The sequence below is a fragment of the Pinus tabuliformis genome, chromosome 1_2 (genome assembly GCF_031772625.1).
Source record: "Pinus tabuliformis cultivar Carrire ecotype Pingquan chromosome 1_2, CPIR1, whole genome shotgun sequence".
NCBI lineage: Eukaryota > Viridiplantae > Streptophyta > Pinopsida > Pinales > Pinaceae > Pinus > Pinus tabuliformis.
Genome location: NC_142298.1, coordinates 663,485,556 through 663,502,044, shown reverse-complemented (window position 1 = coordinate 663,502,044; position 16,489 = coordinate 663,485,556). Strand labels below are relative to the sequence as shown.

The 16,489-nt window shown below is 35.4% G+C and overlaps 1 pseudogene; it reads right to left on the bottom strand.

Moving 5' to 3' along the window:
- Positions 1–2,350: 2,350 nt before the first annotated feature.
- On the bottom strand, positions 2,351–3,652 carry LOC149207440 (ferritin-like catalase Nec2 pseudogene; annotated as a pseudogene).
- Positions 3,653–16,489: the final 12,837 nt, after the last annotated feature.

Below are 16,489 nucleotides of genomic sequence, written 5' to 3'. Positions count from 1 at the left end.
TGTACCACAACTTGCATATTTTTTAAAAGTAATGGAAATATTCTTCCAAGCTTAGAAAAAAGAATAATGCACCTAGTGCATGATATGCACATCTTCGCTGTGCATTTTGATTTTATGCAGATGCCTAGTATTTGTATTTTGAACACATCAAGATACCATTTTATTATTATTATTAATATCGTCGCTGAAAAAATTGTATTTGGATCGGTGCACATTAATATACGATGTCGCAATCTCTATTTTATGTATTTAGAAACATCAACATGTGATAGTGAAATTATTGTGACTTTTTGAATTTTGTTGTTCATTGAAAAATGGACATATAATTTTTAACAATATTCATAAAATTAAAATATGATTATTCATTTGTATATGATGTTTGGATTATTTTTTTATATCATCATAATTAACTTCTCTTCATTATATATTTTATAATCCATATATTTAATTAGTGGTTGTAACATTTGACAACCACATTGGATAGCACAATAGAATAAATTAAAATATATTTCATGATATATCAATAAGGGGCTCTTTTTCATATAAAATAGGATAGTTATTGGTAACCACTTGTCTTTTAATTGGGAATCTATGTCCATTACATTAAACAAAATGCATGATTTTCAGAGACAATTATTTTAAAAAATACAACAACTTGGATGATACCAAATAGATCATCATTGTTGGTTGAACCTCTTGTCAAGTGAATTGGAGATTCCATGACTTGATTTATTTGGACAATTTTTTGGCTGTTTCATAGGTTGTTTTCATCTTCTTCAAGTTCATCTAAAACATAAAAATAAAGTAATAAAGTGTAATGAGTGTATCTAAATTTTCAAGAATATTGAAATTGAAATAAATAATATACATCAATGTAAATTTTAAATCAATTTACCATAGAAAGAATTAAGTCTTGAACTATATACATTCTTTCAAAATGAAATCTCATGCCTTCTTCCAACAACTCCTCTATTGGCTAATTTCCATACTTTCTTTAGTGCAAGTTTGGTAAGCCATAATAAATCATAGATTTAATATAAATATTTTTTTGATCTATTAATATAAACCCAAAGAAGTAAAACAACAAAGATAGTTACAAATTCCACAATTAGTTTTAGACATTACAACATATGCTCACAACCCATATTTAAACCAATGTCAATCAATCTTCGCATGAATCTTATTGTATCTTAGCACCTATTTGAAGACATTCAAAGATGGTTGTTGTAAACAAATTTAAATTATATAAAAATCAAATCTTTAGTTGTTATAAGGAAATATTAAGAATTACTCATAACTTTGATATATTTCTTTTTCTTCCTTATTTATTTGTTGAATGAATTCCATTTTTCATTCTTTTCTACAAGAAAATGCTTGAAAATTAATATTTAATGTTAATTATTGGCTTATATGTACCTAATAGAAAATTCAATGATTACATACATTTGAAAACCACAGTTGTTGTTGAGATGGATCCACATAGAATACTTCACATTATAATGAAATATGAAGAGATGACAATATGTGCACATTGTTTACAACCAATCAAAGTGTTTTTAAAATTATTTATTACTTGGCACATTAGTTGAGATTTTGTATGGTAATTTGGAGGGAGTTATATTTATATAAAAAGAAACATATGCACCTATTGAAGCACAAATACTTTTTAAAGCATCTCAATGTTATTTTTTCATCATCAATTTTAATTTATTGGAAGTATTTAAAAATTATATCATATTATATTGAAAATTGGGTCATTGTGATAAAGGTTAGAATGGTGATTTGCCTCGGACTAAAAGTGCATTATGGTATTCTTTGATATGCATGAACTAAGTTATTAGTATATCTCATTTGTGGACTATTGAATATAATCTATTAGGTAGTACATAATTTGGTCTTTTACTTAATTTAGATTAAGCTAATAAGTTACTTATTATTTATTTTAGGAAGTAAATATAAAAATAAAATATAAAAATAATAATTTTGAATAATCCTATTGTAAAAAAAATAATAATAAGAGTAGTAATCATTTTGAATAATCCTGAAACCTTTGTGAAAAAAACCACGCTCACTCCATCAATCCATCTCATTATGAGAAATGAACAGGAAACATGGACACAAATTGAAGCTTATAAGCCTTTATTTATTTGAAGTTCCACGTCACGGAATTTTAGATAATGAGACAATGGAAACGGAAGACATTAGGCACGGCCTGAGATATGAGGTATTTACATTGGGAAGAAGAATATATGACATGAAAGCAAACATTCAAAACCTAGGAATTAAGGTGGTGCATGGTGTCAAAGGAGAAAATGACGGCAACAAGTAATTACTCTCTCTCATTTTAGGATCATGGTTTGGAGAGATATTGGCGTGCAAAACGTCCATCACCACCACGAGGGTAGAATCCTCCAGGGGATGATTCGTTACCCGATGCGTAGACTATCCTCAAAATCTGGGCGGGGGGGGAGTGCGTGATATGCAACAAAGTATTTATCGCCTGCAAGAATGTATCCTGGAATCAATCCCTGGTCAGCAATTCCTGTGTCTCCCAGAGGTATTCCTTAGATTGGAGAGCCGTGATGTGAAATCTGAGACTTTGTATGGATTTGGCACCACCCGGTCATCCTTTTGTTTAAACAATAAAGCACGGATAACCGCGTCCTGTCCCGATTCCACTCAAGAAGCCCTGCTACCAACTGTATATTCATAGAATATACAACAAAACAAATACAACACTAGGATTTCAGATAACAATTATTTGACTTGGCCGATTCCTGAATTTTCCATCCTTAATACGCATAATTGACGAATATGGCTTAAATCTGTCGAATTCCAAAATATCCCGAAAAAACCACCATCCAAATACCCATCTCTAATATCTATAAAAAAAATAAAAAAATCTAACAATTTATTTACTGGTAATGCAAAACAAAACGTAGCAGTAATTTACCCGCTTGGCAGTGGGGTCTCTTGAAGCTGAGCATGGCGCCGACATAGCCCGTAAGTCCGACATAGGGAATCAAATAACTTGCAAGTAGATAATTGAGACTATTAGCATACGGATTAAAAGGAGGCGACAAAGTGGTATTCAATGCAACGTCGACGGTTTTGGCAAAATTTGAAGTGCTCAGATCCAGTTGGGGTCTAGGAAAGCCAGGCACAGTTTTCTTCAAAGCCCTGCGTTGGATTTCATTGAAGAATTAGGATTGTTATACATTTTAATTTAATGTAAAAGTTACAGTGGTAGTGGTTAGAATCCCATTTACCACCAATTCTGCTGGATTAAAATAAAATTAAAATACCAATTCCGAGAGCAAAATAGAATAACAGAGACACTGATGAGATTACCTGAGGTGACCAACTTCCTGGTCGGCAAATTCCTTGATGACCTCAAAGAGGAATGGATCGAGGTTAGCCTTCTTTGCGCCTATGGGAGGTGGTCCACCGCTTACGAGCTCCGGTGCAACATGATCCAGGCCATAACCCAAGGCCGACCAGAGGAAAAACTCGGCTTCCAAGTACTCTAATTTATAGGAAATTCAAGCCAGTCTACATCCCCTCCTTTAACTGGCACAGGGGTGTAGTCCGGTTCAGTACTTAAATTAATTGTACTTTGATGCAAACCTTGTACTGGTAAAGCCTGTGCCATGGTGAAGCATTAAGGGATAATATGTGAGAATAATGTAGAAATAGAATTAGTTATGAGCAGTTGAACTGAATTAGTTGTGAGCAGTTGAACAAGAATTAGTTTGTGTGGTTAGGAATTGGTTTGCACATATTTCCTATATAAGTGTGATGTAACAGAGCAAATAGATTAATGAAGTTATGTGTTCTCTTTGTCTCACGTCTGGTTCTCTGTTTAATTTGGTATCAGAGCTCAGGGTTTGAGCTGGGTGAGAGAGTGCAGGTGAGGAAGACCGAGTGGTGTTTGCGTGAGGCCGAGTGCGTATGTTGCTGCCAAGACCCCTGTCAAGAACTCGGGTAGTAGTGTTTTAAGTTGGTATAATCCATTTGCTGGTGTGCTGTCACCATAGAACCGGCCCGTTGCAGCCATCAGGAAGCTGTTGCTGCGTGGACTGAAGAACCGTCCATCTGCTGTTGTGCGTTGGAGTTTTGAGTGAGGCCTGAAGCAAGGGTCTCAGTTGAAGGCTGTCAAGAACCGTTTGCTGGAGTTTCTTTGATTTTTCTTGAAACCTGTGTGTCATTGCTGTGTGGAGTGCGTCGAGTCTAGAAGTGAAGAGCCAAACGGTGAAGAAAAGAGAACACATAACTTTCATTAATCTATTTGCTTGTTACATCACACTTATATAGGAAATATGTGCAACCAATTCCTAACCACACAAACTATTTCTTGTTCAATGCTCACAACTAATTCAGTTCAACTGCTCATAACTAATTCTATTTCTACATTATTTCACATCCTCCCTTAATGGAGAAATGGATTTTTCTACCATACCTAACTGACTTCTAGAACTTGTACTTTGAACATCTGCTGTATTCTCTAGATTGATCTAGCTACTGCATTAACAGAGGGTAGTTGGAATTAATATCTTTCTACCATAGGCACAGAGCCTGCGAATTGATGTGAAGAGGCTGCCGCTGTTTTCTAACTACAGAGCTGCGTGAGGCCAGACGCCTGGCTTGTGGCAGATCCGTGAGGCGTCCAGAATCGTCCGTCGAGAAGCGAGACAGTGAGGGGTCACAGAACCGTCCGTCGAGAAGCCATTGCTGACCCTGTCCAGAATAGAAACGTCGTGAGACCAGAACTCGGGTATTAGAACTGTCAAGAAGCAAGACGGAGACGGTGCTGTCAAGAAGCTGTTGTGAACCGTTTGCAGTTGCTGGTGTGAGAACCGGTGTGTCCAGAAGAAGACGGAGACTCCCTGCGCGTGTTTCTTTGATTTTCTTGAAACCTTGCTGCCAGAACTTTGCTGGTGTGTTTTGCAAGCTTCCACCGTTTCTACTACGTGGTCATATTCTTTTTCAGTCGGCTCGGTTTTTTCTTTGTTTTGTTGCAAAAATCGTGTAAGTGGGTCTTGTTCAAGAGAGTGCTGTTAGTGAGCACAGTTTGTGACAACGGGTCTGATTGGAGGAGCCGTTTTGTTTGAAGTGTGATAAAGCTGTTTGAAGTGTGATAAAGCTAACTGATATGTCTATTATTTTAGACAATGATCTTTTTAATGATCATTTTCTCATGAACCCATTTGGGATTAGCAGTGTTTTTGAGTCCATTGACAAAGAGTTTCATGTTGTTGACGATCATGTCCTGAAGAAATCACTCATGTTGTTGAGGATCACGCTGTTGAAGAAATCACTGTGATTAAAACTTGCCCGGTTGTTAGAAGTTTTATTGGATCTACTTTCAAGATGACTGCTACTTTGGAGGATACTACCATGGATGTTCTTCGAAGGCCGCTCATGTTTGTGACTCCTTCGTTGGTTCCTCATGGAAAGTGGGGAGAACATGAATTAAATTACCTCGTTCGAGATCTTGCATTGCCTCTCAATCCAAAAGAGGTTGTTGATGTTAAGTATGTAAGCAAGGAGCAAAGGAATTTCATCAGGAAATTCAAAAAGGTGAAGATGAAACTGCACCAGCAATGGAAAAGGAACAAGCATGGACCTTTTAATAAGAAGGCAAAAATGAAATGTTTTGTTGTAAGCCTAGCTGAGACCAGCAGGCAAGTTACAGTTTAAGTCGTCCTGATTAAGAATATAGTTTCTTGTATATCGTGCTATAGTATATATTTGTTATATAGTTGGAATTAAGGGGGAGTGGTAGAAAGATATTAATTCCAACTACCCTATGTTAATGCAGTAGCTAGATCAATCTAGAGAATATAGCAGATGTTCAAAGTACAAGTTCTAGAAGTCAGTTAGGTATGGTAGAAAATCCATTTCTCCATTAAGGGAGGATGTGAGAATAATGTAGAAATAGAATTAGTTATGAGCAGTTGAACTGAATTAGTTGTGAGCAGTTGAACAAGAATTAGTTTGTGTGGTTAGGAATTGGTTGCACATATTTCCTATATAAGTGTGATGTAACAGAGCAAATAGATTAATGAAGTTATGTGTTCTATTTGTCTCACGTCTGGTTTTCTGTTTAATTTAATAATAGTATGGCCTGCAAACAGATATAGAGTGTAGCCATTTCCATTTTGGCGTTGGGGATTATGAGACTGGAATAGAAATTAGTGCTGCGGGATTGGGATTGAGATGGGGAGGAGATAAATATAAGAATTCTCAAAGAACCAAACTTAGAAGCAAAACAGATTGCGTTAACATAATGCGGAAAACAGATTGCGCTAACATAAAGATGGATCAAAAAGAAGCATCTGCAAGCGTTTTCCAAGACGGTTTGTTGGTAAAAAGAAGCATCTGCAAGCGTTTTCCAAGACGGTTTGTCGGTATAGATCCTAAATTAGGATTTAATCTATGTAAATTCTGGTGTCAAGATGGTCTGTTGGTATACATTCTAAATTACGATTTATTCTATGCAAATTCTGGTGAAGTTTAGGTAAATTACCAGTGCCTACAACGCTCTTCATGCATATCAAAAATTTCATTCTCCCGCAGTCTTAGTACATTATTAACCCAACCCTTTCTCCCCGACCATTCCTTTATCCTTGAACAACCCTTTCTCCCCGACCATTCCTTTATCCTTGAACAACCCTTTCTCCCCGACCATGGAGAACGCAAGTGCTACCATTCCTTTATCTTTGAACATATTCCTGGCCTTTCCATTGTAGTTCAAATTTTGTTAAAACCTTTTCCCTTCGGCGTCACATACATTTAATCCATTTAAACATGTTTTAATTTATTTATTTACCAGATTTGACTCAGGTAATCTGCTTAGGATTTAGTCTCGTTAAATTTACACAGTGCGGTGAAAGAGGTTTGCATTATTCATTCACATGCCATATCGCTAAATAATTATTTAAAAAAAATTAATTGTAAAAAATAATATTAAAAATTTGTTAATATTGATATCTCAGATATTATATAATGAATTAAAACTATTAATTATTTTAAAATAAATATAAAATAAATATTATTATTTTTCTATTTTAAAATAAATATTATTATTTTTCTGGAAAATGTTTGGTGTTTTTCTTATTTATTTTTAGATATATTGACATTGCAAAAAAATATTAAACAAAAAATAGAAAACTTATACATTTGAAATATAATATTCATAGTGGGATGAATGATTAGAAAGTAGTAATAAAATAAACCAAAATCTCACTTGAATTGACAATGAGCTAGTTAGGATTTTAGGCCAAAACTTTGAAATCATGTGTGTGAAAACAATGAATAATAACATAACAAATATAAGAGGCATGTAGAGACAAATATTGGAAGGAAAATAGGTTGATTTTATTAAATGAGTTAATAGTCAAAATATTAACACCAAAGTTCAAAACTCAAATTAATGCAATGTACAAACTCAATGAAATCCAATGAGAGTGACAAGGCATTAATCCTCCATGCAAATTGTGAAATTGGGCAGCCTTTTGTCTCCATAAAATTCACTATTAGCGCTCATAACGTTATGCAATTGGCTCACAAAACAAAACAAAACAAAATATAGATAAACGACTAAAAAATTATCCTCTTCGAGGGCGGAACTTCCTTTACCTTACATAAATGAACAATTCTTGGATGATACAAATGATAAGACCTCCTTGATATATATAGGAGTCTAAGGGCTCACAATATAATCAAATCCTATATAACGATAACAATGTAAGGGCACAACAATAACAATATGGGGCATACACGGGCAAAACCATAACAATAGGCACTTCACTAACAATAACAATAAGGGGGATACACTAGTATTATAGGGACCTAACATGTCCTTCTTCAAAGAAGTGTTGTCCTCAAGGAGCATATTATTTAGAAAGGTTGGAGACTTCATTTGGCACATTCAAAGTGTAAGATGTCAAGGATAATACCTTTGTAGTAACCGCAAATGAAAGGCCTAATGAAGGAGAGAAAGAAGGCTTGTTTTGGGTTAATTTATCATCACTGTTTGGGTTGCATTAGAAGCAAAAGAAGCCAACGAAGAGTAGTAGTTATGTGCTAAATTTTGTGGTATATTATCCTTGTGAGCATGCCGAGAACTTTAGTAGGAGTCTGAGCTCCTCTAGGTTCCTTTTTTAGCGTCGAAAAGGTACAACTGTGGGCGCGAAGGTGTCCTAAGGACCAACGAAGGAAGGACCTATTAGAAGAAGCGTATCCACAGTCCTTTGGAGCATTGGAGACCAAGTTGGACATGCTATTGTACTCGGTACAACATGCCCTATCCAGATGTCTAAAATATGAGATAAGGACATAAAATGGAGTTGCAAGATGAGAAAATAAACAAGGTATGTTAGTTTCCTTTTGTTGACGTTTTTCTAGTGGATACATAGTCCAAATATGGGAGAATTGTTGGACATATTGTGGCTGTTAGGAGGGAAGAAAGTAGGTGTTCTACTGAGACCTAAGTGTAGACTGAGAAGGACTTTAGATATTCTAGGAGAGGAAATGATATGGAGGCTTAGTGTTTCATCCCTTGAAGGAAGAAGTCACAACCTAAGTGGGCTAGTGAATCAACCCTAAGTCGAGAGTTGGAGAAGGACATTTGACAGTCATAGTGGGAAACCATTTGTTTCCTAATTTTTCCTCATTGGACTAGCATAGGAAGGTAGTAGAGGGAAGAATAACCTAATAGCTAAGGAGCAGTAGTGGGCAATCAAGGAGTTGTTCACAAACGGAGTTGTGAACTACTCGCAAGAAGACTCTGTGTTGAGTCATTAATGGACTAATGATGAGCTAGAGGGAAATTTGGAGAGCTCTGTTCAGTGACCTAAAGGAGAAAGATTCATTGATAGAGGCAGAGATGCAGATTCGGAGCAGACGAACCAACAAACGTCTTTAGGGTACGACCAAGAGAAGTTGTGATGGTGCACTATATTAGCTAGTAGGTTAGTTGTATTTTGTTTAGGGTAGGTTGGTTATCATATTTGTTGACACGAAACCCTAGTTAGTATTATCGTATTAGTGATTGTGTGAGGGCCATGATTGTAGAAAAGTTGTCTATTTTTACATGTGTTGATTTATTGCTATATTTGTTCTAATGTGAAAAGTAGTTTGTTATGGCATTTTAGTTGGTTTTGTTAGAGATTCTAAGACCCTAACCTAGATTCTCCAGTGTCGTGGAAAAACAACATTCAAAGCCCTTATAGAGAACCAAATAGGGAGAAATATTAAAACACTCAGGTTTGATAATGGAGGCGAGTACAACTCAAATTCCTTCAAGGAGTTTTGTGCACATGATGGTATCAGGAAGAGCTGGAATTCCATAAAACCCTCAACAAAATGGAGTTGCAAAGTGGAGGAATAGTGTTATTATCAGAGTAGTCAAGGTTGTTTTACGTGATCAAGAGTTGCATATGTTTCTATGGGCAAAATCTTGCAACATTGTTGTTTATTTTTACAACCAGAGTCCACATAAGGTGTTAGGAAAATTGACACATGAGGAAGCTTTGAAAGGAAAGAAGCTAGATTTGGCACACATCCACATGTTTGGTTGTTTGGTATATTTCCATGTTCCATCGAAAAAGAGAACAAAATTAGAACCTATTATTATGGGGCACAGTGAGACCTCAAAATCCTGCAAAGTTTACATTCTTGCTCTCTGGAAAACAATGAGACACATGGATGTGAGGTTTGAGGAACAGAGGGCTCTCATGATGTATTCTAGCATAGATTCTCCTATAGTGGAGGTTCAAGAGTAGGAGATAATTAAGAAAAGAACAATACAAACACCTCAAGATACTATGACACATAATTGTGAGAAGAATGTGCAAGCTAGGCAAGAGGAGCAGGGTGAGGAGAAGAGTGTTCCTCTCAGGCTTAGACTTCTAGCACATGGAGGAGGCCAAGTGGGTAGAGTAGACACTAAGATATGCTCAAGAGTGCATGGGGACTCCTAGATGTTTAGTCAAACAAAGAAGGGCAACATAAAAATATTCAGGCTATATGGCATTGGTGAGTGAGCCAATTGCGACCAATATTTTCAACTTCTAAGAAGTAGTCGAGGATTAGTTTTGGATGGATGCTATGGTGGGAGAATATTTTTCCATCATGAAGAGCAATGTTTGGGAGGTTGTGCCACAAACAAATAGAAAATTCGTGGTTGGCTTTAGATGGGTCTACAAGATTAAGCACATTGTAGATTGTCATGTGGATGAGTTCAAGGCTCGATTTGTGGTTAAGGGGTTTTCATAGAATGAAGGGATTGGCTACGATTATACCTTGACCCCAACTGCCAAATACTCATCCATCAGGGCAATAATTCTAGTTACAACACAATTGGGTTAGAGGATTTATCAAATGGATGTAAAGGCAACCTTCCTTTCGTGGTTGGCTTTAGATGGATCTACAAGATTAAGCACATTGTAGATTGTAGTGTGGATACGTTCAAGGCTCGATTTGTGGTTAAGGGGTTTTCATAGAAAGAAGGGATTGATTGTGATTAGACCTTCGCCCCAACTCGAAAATACTCCTCCATTGGGGCAATAATTTCTGTTACAACACAAATAGGTTGGAGGATTCACCAAATGGATGTAAAGACAACCTTCCTTAATGGTGTGGTTGTAGAAGAAATTCATATCGAGCAACGAGAGGGGTTTGAAGTGCATGGGAGGGATTCCCATGTGTGTATATTGAAGAGAGGATTATATGGACTCAAGCACACTCCTAGGGTATGGTATGCTAGGATTGATAACTACTTGCAGGTCATGGGCTTCACCAAGAGTAAGGCATATCCAAACATGTATTACATTTAGGTCAAGTGTGAGCCTCTCATTTTGGTTCTATATGTGGATGACTTATTTCTCATAATTTGCAAGAGGCTCATAGTGGAATGCAAGAGGACTTGGCAATATACTTCGACAAGAAGGATTTAGGGTCGATGCATTATTTTATGGGCTTGGAGATGTGGTAGAAGGATGGAGAGATATTCCTTGGGTAGGGGAAGTATGCAGTTGAGATCCTGAAATGACTCAGGATGATGAATTGCAGACCCATGTCTACACTGCTAGTGACCAACTGGAAGAAGATTGATGCTTTCAGATAAGAGGTACTGGACCCTACATTATATATATAGCTGATCAAATCTCTCATGTACCGCTTCTCCTTAGCTCATTCTTGTTGCATGATTAGTAATCACAAATCCTCAACAACCACTCTTGGGTCAATCGTCTCTTGAACAATTTTATGTTCTACTTAACCAACCTTTTAGCTAGTTAATAAGTAGAAAATGAGACCAATTGTTCCTTTCTCCAAATGGCCAACAACCTAGACTATAACTTCCTACAAATGACATCATGGTCTTCGATAACTGAAGACAAGATGGACTACATGTGTGTTTTGACTATGTGAGGATGATGTTTCTTATTGTTAAAGAAGCATTGGAACATTTAAAGAATTAGTTTATCACATTCTAGATCAAACATGATGTCATATAATCTAATCATGGCCATATCTTCTAAAATCTAGAGCTTTTTCCCAAAGGTAGGACCCACAGTGTTATCCCAATCTTGAAAGGTCTCTACTATTAGCCTAAAAACTCCCCTCATAATATCATTGTTGTAACAATGTATAGGTACAGTCAATCTCATAATGTTACTAAGATAAGATGCAATTGGAAGTTTGACCCCTACACAAGGGTGTTTCAAGAGAGTTGGTTGTACTAGGGAAATCATGGTTGTTTTTAGAGCCCAACCTAGCTTCTTCCCCTCTCATTCGTTCACCTTCGAAAGGAGTGAGTCTTGTTCTTCCAGTTTGAGAAGGGATTTCACACTAGCCCTCATGTATTTCAGATATGTCCCAGGTACAAATATTTTATGTTTGATTTCTAGCTCCTTTTGCAAATCCTTCAGTTGCTCCCATTGAAGAATAACATGGACCTCTCTTGAGAAAAGTTTGTTGTTGTGCTTAGATTTATAGTGTGTATCATAGTCCATTGAGGTGTTGTTGTGTTTTCTTACAAGATGTTTCAAATGCTCCATTGTGAAACAAGAAGGATATAATTCTTCTAATAGTACATGGAAATGACATCAAATAACTCTCAACCTATCAATAATAAAAACTGTTATAGGTCATACCCATCAACTTCAACTCTAACACACATGACAATATCTTATATGATAAAAATGGACATTTCACTATTACAATCGAAAATTGCTTTTTTGACTCAATACAAGGTCCAACAAGGTATCTCGCTGGCATGTATAAGATTCCAACAGTGAAAATAACGTATGCAACCGATGAATTCCAATTAGAAATTTTCCGGAAGTGATACTGTATTTTCCAAAAGGTGTACACATTTTTATAGGAGTTTGTCAAACAGTTTGAAGAAGGGTTGTTGTAGGTGTAAAAATTTTAATTCTAGGTTGGAAATTACATAATATAGCCAAAGTATATTTTATGTTTGATTTCTAGCTCCTTTTGCAAAGCCTTCAGTTGCTCCCATTGAAGAATAACATGGACCTCTCTTGAGAAAAGTTTCTTGTTGTGCTTAGATTTCTAGTGTGTATCATAGTCCATTGAGGTGTTGTTGTGTTGTCTTACAAGATGTTTCAAATGCTCCATTGTGAAACAAGAAGGATATAATTCTTCTAATAGTACATGGAAATGACATCAAATAACTCTCAACCTATCAATAATAAACACTGTTATAGGTCATACCCATCAACTTCAACTCTAACACACATGACAAAATCTTATATGACAAAAATGGACATTTCACTATTACAATCGAAAATTGCTTTTTTGACTCAATACAAGGTCCAACAAGGTATCTCGCTGGCATGTATAAGATTCCAACAATGAAAATAACATATGCAACTGATGAATTCCAATTAGAAATTTTCCGGAAGTGATACTGTATTTTCCAAAAGGTGTACACATTTTTATAGGAGTTTGTCAAACAGTTTGAAGAAGGGTTGTTGTAGGTGTAAAAATTTTAATTCTAGGTTGGAAATTACATAATATAGCCAAAGTATATATAGAATCATAAACACATCAGCACTGATATATGATTTTCATCGCAACCCAACAAATATAAACCTTGAGAATAACCATAACAAGAGTTAGATGCAAATTTTTATCGTCCACTGAATTAAAAATTCGGAAATTTCATAATGGTTCATCACTAACCAATTTGATATTTCTTGGAAAAGACAGAATACCCAAAGAAAAGGAACCTGATATATTTATATGTTTCCCAAGACAAGCTAGTACATAGAAATACTTAGCAAAGAGGTTCCTTGTGGCAAGCATTAGCTACAAGAATTTCACGACCCTTCTAATGCATATACAACCAAAGATTCAACCCCACTTGGTCTCACATTATATATAGTCAACAAAAGGTGACTTATCCTCGTATTATGCTTGAGTTTCTACCTCTGCAAATGATAGTCTCAGCGAACAAGAAAATGACAAACAAGGCAAGGAACTCGGTCACGAGAGAACAAAAGAAACTCAACTCAGTAATGCCCAATATATGTCCTCCCAAGGAGAGATAATATGCTCATCCAATAGAGATAACCCACGGTCTTCTGATGACAAGAAAATCAGCTTCTTCACACTCAGAATTTGTCCACCACTATTATACTCTCCAAGAAACAACCCCAATATTGATTTCGTCCGTTTTTCTAAGGGAACTCAATTTCTTCACTAGTTGAACTCGTCCCTGTGGCTTAGATCTGTACTTAGTCCTTTACATTAGCGGTAGGAAATTCATTCTTGGATCTAGAATTTGTGCCCACTAAGTGCTATGAACTCAACTCCTTTCAGCCAAGGAAAGCCATCCTTCTTGATACCATAATATTTGGAACACCAAAAATTTGCAATACAATAGACCAAAAATAAGAAAAAGGATATGCCCAGAATGCCACAAATCTCAATTAGTGAGGATTATGCCCACAAAAAAAAAAGGAATTCTACAGGTCAAATGAAATATTCATGCCCAGAAATGTGATGATCATACCCAACAATGAGAGCACTCAACCTTGTGAAAAGTACGTTGTTATTTAAGCTAACCCTCATGCAAATGGTAATCTGGATACGACCCACTAATTGGAATGTTGGTTTTTGGCACAATTTCAACCTCCTAATGATGTGACCTCGGCTTTAATGAAAGAAACTGCTCACTACCTATAGAAAATGAGCATCTTGATCCCCTGTCAATTGGATTTCACCACATTCCAATCTCCTGTTGATCGTGCTTTTAAATAATTTGTCTTTGATAAATAATTTGATCTTATAGTGATCAAACAATCCAATCTTTCAAGTGTCCAGGTGAAAAAAAATTAATGCGACCTCCTCAACTCGATAATAATGTTCATGGCCCTGCATAGTGTAAACTAGGCCAAATAACTCATCGTTGGTTTTTCACAATTACGAATTCAGCCCTTTAATATTTAAATAATAAATAATTTAGCCATGAAACAAAATTTTGGCTTAATAATATTATATACCACCCCTTTAAATTTAATTTAATATGGTCTCTCCAAACAAATGTATGCTTTGAATGAATAATTGGTCCATATCCCAATTAATAATTTGGCCCCTTCATAATTTTTTCTCTCAACCCTTTTAGAAGAATAATTCATTTTTGGCCCAGCAATGGGCTTTTGGAAAAATATTGGCCAAAAATAATAGTCTATAAAAAATTCTCTTTGGCAACAAATGGATGTCACAATGGCTTCTTCAAAAATAACCTTACAGAACAATAAACCCCATAAAATTTGACAACGAGCGAATTAGGGCAATTATAAAGAACCATTGAAATTGTCGAGATTCTAGCTAGGGTGATTATTGAGGATCACCGAATGCTAGTTTCTCTGAAGCCCTAGATCTTCTCTAAAGTTGTTCCGCAATAAACCCTCAGGATGGAACGATACACAACTTTGATACCATTATAATATTTCAGATATAAAATTAGTAGAAAATTGTTTCAAAAATTTAAGTCATCAGCTCCATAGATAATTTGCACAAATTTCACAAGAAAACAAGAAATGGAATCTGCAACTAAAGAATAGACAAAATAATCATACAAAGGAACTCAACCTTATTTGATTAATATGTAAAATATGAAGATACAAGAACTGGAAATCGCTGAGGTAATGGTCTCAAAATGATCTACAATAATGTCTCATTTGACCTCAAAATAGTTAAACTATTGAGTACAAGCTGTGAATTCAGCAAGGAGAGAGATGGGTTCTCACCCAAAGGTTTTCATCTTGGGGCTACTAAGGTAGAGCACTAAATTCTTTAATCCACACCAAAGAAAAATGCTCAAATGCAAGATGTCCTCAAATGTTCTTCTCCTCCTCATTTTAAAGGCCCCATAGATATATCTCCAATCTTCTAAAATTATTTTATTTTATTATTTTATTATTATTCTAGAAGCTCCCCCTTGACTTTATCTTAAGTGGATTTTTAATTTTATTTTATTTCACTTGGGTCACTTTTGACATTTTTGCTCCAATTAATTATTTTCTCATGTTTAATTAAATGATTAATTAAATTTTCCCACTAGGTGTAGCTCAATTGGCAATCACAATGTTATGAAGTAATATGTAAAGAATGAGATTTAAAGTTCAAATCCATGTGGGTTAGACCAACAAAAAAGGACTAATTAAAGTCATTTTAAACCTAGCAAAATTGTAAATCACCCACCATACTCTCTTCAACCACCGGAAATCACTGGTTCCAACGAGCTATTATGCCAAGGGGTTCTAGTAGATATTTATTTTGGAATTCCATCTCAAGCATAATTAATTAACTTATGCTCGATAATAATGGAAATCACTATAATTCAATGGAACCAAAAGAAAATTCACTGAACTACTTCTCATGGTGGAAAATTCCAAACGAACACTGCCGAACACCGTAAAACTCCTCAAAACTACCCCAAGACCCTTGCTGACATAATCCTACTCCTGTGACCTAGCGATCCCGTGACCTAAAAAACACCTTGGTTGTACTATAGAGGTAAATAAAATTGAGAACATTACATAAATATATATAGTTATGTTATATGTGTGTGTGCGCGCACATATTATGTTATGCTATGGTCATACTTATATATATATATATATATATATATATATATATATATATATATATATATATATATACTCTTATGAACTATATAGTTATATAGTTATATTTGATTATAGTTATATAGTTATGTTATCTATAACTTTATGTTATGTTATATAGATATGTTTTTTTTTCCCATGGAAAAAGTCGTAATTTCTATTAATATATATAAGAAATTACATTTTGTAGATGCCAAGGCATATGCATATGGAGGCATGTTTGCCTATCAGGATACATGTATAACTGTCTATATAAAACTTTACTGCAATCGCTGATCCTCCTCGCAGGGAGTCTGTAATAACCATATTGTATCAAAACTACC